Source organism: Lolium perenne, chromosome 6, assembly GCF_019359855.2.
Source record: "Lolium perenne isolate Kyuss_39 chromosome 6, Kyuss_2.0, whole genome shotgun sequence".
Taxonomy (NCBI): domain Eukaryota; kingdom Viridiplantae; phylum Streptophyta; class Magnoliopsida; order Poales; family Poaceae; genus Lolium; species Lolium perenne.
In genome coordinates, this window is record NC_067249.2 from 76,861,109 (window position 1) to 76,867,900 (window position 6,792).

The 6,792-nt window shown below is 50.7% G+C and overlaps 2 long non-coding RNA genes across 4 annotated transcripts; one reads left to right on the plus strand and one right to left on the minus strand.

Moving 5' to 3' along the window:
- Positions 1-1,675: 1,675 nt before the first annotated feature.
- LOC127307743 (uncharacterized) lies at positions 1,676-3,791 on the minus strand. Of its 3 annotated transcripts, none has more exons than XR_007855807.2 (3): positions 3,281-3,790; positions 2,408-2,711; positions 1,676-2,073 (listed from the first exon to the last, which is right to left on the minus strand). It is a non-coding gene; the product is annotated as an uncharacterized lncRNA (long non-coding RNA). The 3 variants fall into 3 exon arrangements; XR_007855808.2 differs by having other exon boundaries at positions 2,346-2,711; XR_007855806.2 differs by lacking the exon at positions 1,676-2,073 and having other exon boundaries at positions 2,084-2,711; positions 3,281-3,791.
- Positions 3,792-4,721: 930 nt separating this feature from the next.
- On the plus strand, positions 4,722-5,438 carry LOC127309605 (uncharacterized). The gene is made up of 2 exons (XR_007857242.1): positions 4,722-4,988; positions 5,086-5,438. It is a non-coding gene; the product is annotated as an uncharacterized lncRNA (long non-coding RNA).
- Positions 5,439-6,792: the final 1,354 nt, after the last annotated feature.

Here is a 6,792-nt window from a genome sequence, read left to right on the forward strand (position 1 = left end):
CTAGGCCGGGGCCGACTCCGGTGTGCCCATCGAGGGAAGCTTTCGCGGCCACATACTACGCACGGACTCCGGTAAGTCCCGTGCCTAACCGCTTCTCACCGCTTTCCTTTCCCATGTGTAAGATGCTAACTCTTGTCAAACATGTAGGGCACGGAAGTTCGCGGAACCGACCCTCTCCTGGTTCGTCGCGCGAGGGCACACCGATGCACCCCGGCCGCCATTCTCCCGGTGCTTCAGGGTTTTCACCGCCGGCGATGGTTCTGTGCCATGGTTCTACTTCGGTCTACCTCGACAAAGGCCGGACGCCCGAATTTACGAGTCGGAGCCCCCGATCTTAGTTTCCCTTAGCTAGGTGTCTAGCGGGTGTGCGTCGATCGTGTGTGCCATGTGTCGACGATGTATGATGATTATGTGTGCTACATGACACATATTTGTATCACGATGATGTTGTTGCTACATTTGATGATGATTATGTCTTGTGCAACATTTGTGATGCATTTGAATGTATATTATCGCTATATATGCCGTGCGTCTTGTCGGGGCCAGAAATGCAACGGAAACCAAATGGTATGGCTGTGCCGACGGCATAGCCGTCGCAGCCCCCTGGACGTGCCAAATGGCGGCCGTGCCGACGGCTATGCCGTCGCACAGAAGGCGCGCCCAGCCGCATGGGAGCGGGCGGCAGCTGCGTCTGGGCCGAAGGACTGGGCCGGCAACTTGGCCGTCGGCACGAGCAGTGGGCGTGGACGCGTGGCAGCATCTGGGCCTCCGATGGCAAGACATCCGGGCCGACGGCTTGGCCGTCGGCACAGCCCGGCAGGGCGTGGACGCGTGGCGTGCTCTGGTCCTCCGATGACAGTGTCTAGGCCGACGGCTGGCCGTCAGACAGCCGGCAGGGGCGTGGACGCGTGGCGTGCTCGGTCCTCCGATGGTGTGTCTAGGCCGACGGCTTGGCCGTCGCACGCACTTCCCTTGACCTAACGGCCGTTAGACGCTCCGCGGGCCCCACGTTGACCGTGCCGACGCCATCGGCCGACGGCGTCGTTTGACCGTCGGGCCGGAGTCCGTGCCGACGGCAAAGGCTGGGCCGACGGCGAGCCGCGTGCCGAGGCGATCATCGTGCCGACGGCGATGTGCCGACGGCGGCCGTCGGCACAGACGTAGGCCGACGGCAGGTGATGCTGTGCCGACGGCCGCCGGCCGTCGGCCCCTCCGCTGGTTCCCGTAGTGAGGAGTAATAATTAACCAATTAATCAACGAGTCCTTCAATTCGCAACTCACCCTCGTCCAATCATCATCCAGTAAATTATTATTATTCAGCTCGTTCGTTGCTTCTTTTTACGTACGTTTCTTCGATCAATCAGTCGGGTCAGGTCGCTATTTCTTTCGCCTCTCGCCTTCACCAACGCCTCACAGTGCACGACTCCCGCCTCCCACTCTTTGCCTCAAGCACAGCCAGTAATTAATCAAATTATGCAACCTAGCTTAGCTACCTATCCAATCGATTACTCCATCCCTTCTTTCAGCTTCTCTATGAATCTAGATACAAACTCATTTAATACTAATTCCTCAGTCCCGAAAAGAAAATGTCGCACAAAATGTCATCTAGAGTTGTACTTTCAACCAAACAAAGCACAATAGGGAGAGTATGATCCACTTGCTCCGTTTTCCAATGTGAAAGGAAACAAAAGCATTACTTAAGCTCACTGGCAGTTTAATCAGGAAATGCCATAACATTTGCCCTTTTTTGGACATTTCAATCAGTATGTAAGTAGAAACGTCAAAAAACAAACAGAAACACGTGCTAAGAAAACATGAAAACGAATACTACTACAATATTAAAACATTTGCTTCCGGGTCACGCTTCCAGACTCTGAAACGGCCAGAGGCAAGAGAAGCCCGTCACGTCTGATATCACAGAGCACATAGGAGCCGGAGATCAAAGGGTGAACTAGGAGCTCACCAGAGACGTTGTAGCCAAGCCAAGGCCGAGCATTGTCTCCACCACACCGTACAGCGGTTTTAGCAGCTACAAAGATGCTCTCAAACACAACAGTTTAGTGATAAGAAATCCTGCAAGAGATACATAACACAACACAATTATTACAACTCCCTAAGTTAACAAGTACTGTCACTTTACTAGGCAAGCCAAACTAATGTACAACCTGAACCAATCTGAACAAAATAATTGTGCAACTACTTGCACATCCTAGCATGCATGGGACACTAACCAAGGCATGAAATATTTTTAAGAAAAATACTCTAGCAGTTAGTATGAACTATTAACCAAAATCAACTACGTGTGTGATCTGCTAAACAAAGGTTGAGTGCACAACTGTTTGCACCTAGCAGCAGCAGGACACCTGCGACATCAGCAGCTGCCAGAGATAGTCGGAGGGGGGCACACCTGTGCAGCACCACCACCCAATAGAGCCCTCCTTCTTGATCCAAGTAGAGTAGCAGCAGAATGCAGCTCCCTGTGCCATGGAGACGCCGGAACTGCTGCACAACCTTTCTGCTCGAAGTAGAGGTGCAGCAGCCGGACCACCTCGTGTCGTGGCGACCATGCTAGTTCTGCCAGAACCACCCAGCTGCGCGTCAATCCAATCAGGGCAGAAAAGGAGGACCATTTCTTCTTGATAGTATCTCGAACATTGACAAGTAAAACCTTCCGGAAATATGGAATGAAACTCGGTCAAATATAGTGGCAGCTGCGACGAAACAAAGGTACCACATTATTGCATATAAATTAGAAACCAAGGATGGCTTACATGCATGAATAAAAAGGAACAGGTTCCTGGAAGAAATCTAGAAGTATAACCTTTTCAAGTTTCAGAATTTACAGACCTCCATGTTTAAAATAACTTTCTGAACAATATTGTTCAAGATGCATCATTTGTACTAAATTCTAGTATATGCAGATTATACATCGGAATCATAGTCTGATAAAACCAATATATCTACTCTAAAACATATGCCTTTTTTGTCCTACTAGTGTAATCAACACAATAATCAGTTAAAAGACTACAACGGCTGGTACAGCTACGATAGAGAATTGTGTGTCCGACAGCCCAGCTTCGTAAAGCTAATGTGTGACTAGACAATGCAGTTAACTGAATCAGCGACTAACAATAACTGAACCTAGCGAGCTAACACTACTCACGTGTGTTCCCTGCATCTAACCGATGTTGTGTGTGTGTATCAGTGAAGATAACCCATGTGTGTAATGAGACTCTAATTCTGCTTCGATGGTTTGCAGGACATGAAGAAGCGGAACTACCTGCTCCTCCTGTTAGTGTTGTTGCCCTCCGCTGCCGCGCTGGGCCTGCTGATGCCGGCGAGGGAATGCTGGAACGACGCGCGCCGGCCGATGAGGGGCGGTGGCGTGCGGGATTGGGCATCAAGACGAGGCCCCGAGGACGACGGCGTCGGCTACTTGTTGGCCGGCCGAATCTTCTCCGCGCGGTGAATCCGATCCCCGTGCCGCGTCACCCCTAACCGCGCCCGCGACACCGCCGCCGTCATGGACCCAAAGGTCGAAGCTTGACCTCTGTACAGCCGGAGGATAGGGTTTGAGGTGGTGCTGAGAACCGGCAATTCATGGCAGTGGGTTGGAGAAAGGAGGGTGAGGGAGTGCCGGGGCGAGGGTAGGCGGGAGAGGTGCCGGCCCGGCCGGAGTTGGCCGGGATCTGGCGAAGATGGAGCAGCCGGAATGGGGAACGGGAGAAGAGGCGGCGCTGGGAGGGGAATAGATGGAGAAAAATTCTCTGGGAACGGGCCGCACGCTCCCTCTCCTGAGTAGGGTTGAAAACGGAACGGAAACGGACGGAAATATGTCTTATCGTTTTTTTTTCACTTATCTTGACGGAATCGAAAACGAAATCGGAAACCCCGGAAACGAATATGGAAACGAAAATCACCGGAAATGAATATGGAGCGGATACGGAACGGATACGTTACGAAAATGAATATTTGTCACAATAAAATGGCGGCATATTACCTTGGTATGTATAACGAAAAGGCACATATAACGAAATAGACAATAAAACAAGGACTACCACTCAACTTCAACAAGCGGCAATTCAACATAAAGTACTACATAACAGACATAGTTTAACACTTAGACAAGCGCAAGTTCACATAAATATTTTTGCGTCGACACTAAAACTGTTCGTGGGCAGTCGCTTTGCCGCCTGATCGCTCGTCTTGTAGGAAGAAGCCGTGATCGCTACGATCGCTTGGGAGTTGGGAGTAGGTCTTATGGAATCGTCCCAAACAGAGATGAGTCGTCGGGACTGTAGGCGGCTGTCTATAATTAGTAGGTGGCCTGCAGACCTAGTTTCATGTGTAAATGTAGGCCTACCAAGAACATGGGCCTCTCTAGGTTACATTTGCGGAAACTTTTCATATTTGTTTATCCGGAATTTCCTTTGTCGTTTTCGTTTCCGTCAGAAACAGCTCCCTCGTTTTCATTTTCGTTTCCTTTTATGATTCTTCCGTTTCCTTTCGTTTTCCGCAAAATGCCATTTCCTTTTCCCTTTTTTGCTCTGCATTTCTTTTTTCTTCGAAAACGGACGGAAAGTTTCCCTTTCATTTTCAACCCTACTCCTGAGGCCCCTCGTGGGATCTTGACACGTCACACCAGTGCACCGATCTTGAAGCCCCCCTCTCTCTCTCGTACCGAGTTCCCTTCTTACCTGCTTGTAACAGTTCTCAAAAAAAAAAATACCTGTTTGTAACCGGCGCACCGGCCGACAAGGATAGTGCTATCGATCTCCACCGCCCTAGGTAGCCACCCCCTGCGCCGGTGGCCAGATTCAGCACTCCAGATCCCGTCGAGCTTCTCCTCCGTCTACTTCCTGCTAGTAATTCCTCGCGGCTTCGCCGTTCATCGCGGAAGCGACGGCAACTGTGCGCGCCGGATAAAAAGAGACAAGGCACGCCGCCGGGATCCCCACCGCCGCCTCCTGTGATTGATTAAGGACGAGGTAGAACATATAGTTAGCAGGTTTACCTCATGTGGTTAATCGATTTATGTTTCTATGAAACCTCATTAGTAATCTAAATTTCTTGTGTTCGTTGCAGAGAACAGTTCAGACATCCAGCTGCAGTTATGTACTGCAATACGGCTCCTGAATGTTGCGCACATCTTCTTGTTCAATGCGTATTTTTGCCATGAAGTTTGGAGCTTGGTGAGCTCCAGGAATGCTACAGAGTTCCATATCCCTGGTCCAGAGCGCTAAAGCAATGAAGGTTGATTGTTGATGGCTAGGAGGAGAGCAGCTTCTTGTATTACTGCTTTTTAGTCCGAGTTTCAGGTCGTTTTGGCTCCAGGAGTAGTATGTAACATGTCTTGTAATTTTGGTTTGTCCTTGGTTGATACTAGTTGTTGATGTTGTGTTCTACAATAATATATCAATGAATTTGTTTCAAAATTACATGTACTCCGTACTACTCCCTCCGGTCTTTTTTAATTGACTCGAATTTAGTACAACTTTACACTAAATTTGAGTCAATTAAAAAGGAACGGAGGGAGTATATATTATGCATGTGTTGGTACGTCGTTCATAGTTGCCATTGTAGCTGAATCTTTTCCACGGGAAACAGTCGAGTTTGATGAGATCATCGCCTTGCATGTCGAAGTCCGTTCAGCCGACACATGCATAATCTTGTCACCGGCCAGCGGCATTGTGGTGGCCATGACGACATGATTGTGGGATGAGTGAACTGCGAAGGAAGAACCGGCCGGCTGTGTGCCGCCGCCGACGGCAGCAGCGTTGTACTGGACATCGGGCTCCTGTGATACCCACACGATGGCTGAGGCGGAGGTCTGCAGCTCTGTCGGTTGCTTGGGACGGCGGAGGCGGCTGCCGGCGACGGGTCGTCTCCAGGCTTCATGATCTCCCCCTTCAACAACATGCAAGTAACAACCACGATCTCCCTGATTTTCCGGTTGACAGTTGTGAACCTATCTTCACGAGGTTGGAGACGGCCGGTACGAGAGAGGGGGCTTCAAGATAGGTGCACTGGTGTGACGTGTCAACATCCCACGAGGGGCCTCAGGAGAGGGAGCGTGCGGCCCGTTCCCAGAGAATTTTTCTCCGGAATAGAGGATTTGGTTCGATCGGACTTTGCCAAATTTTCGCAATTAGTTTGGGCCCAAATATTCCCTGCGCGGCCCGAACCAGCATTTTCGGCTCAAAAATCAAATTTTCGTTCAGACATTTTGATGGGGATATGCCCATAGGGGGTGGGTCGCCAGTCCTACTCGCCCTGAAGATGAAGGCCCAGGTGGACTGCCAGTCGCCCAAGCGACTGGGCCCGAAGGCGACTGGGCCACGATTCTAAGGAGAAGATCCGTGCAGCCGGATTAGAAGATTACTTGCAAGAGAGTTAACAAATCCCGGATTAGTAGCAACTGATATGATTCGGAGTTATCACCATGTAACCCTAGATCGGGGGTGTCTATATAAACCCCCGGGCTTAAACCCTAGAGGACACCTTACTCGAGATCCAATCTCCCCCTGTAAGCTCTCGGCGTAGCCGCCGACTGAGCCCCCCCATTGTAATTCTCCACTGAGCAATAGAGATCTAGCAGGACGTAGGCCTTTTACTCTCCGGAGGGCCGAACTGGGTAAAACCCTTGCGTCTCTTGCACCTCGACCCGTAGATGGCAATGTTCCCTTCCCCTCGCATCAATGAAGTGCTACCCCCTGTAGCATCTGCCGTGGCTACATCCACGACAGTGGCGCCCACCGTGGGGCATGGGACATCAAGCCTTCGAGCTACGGC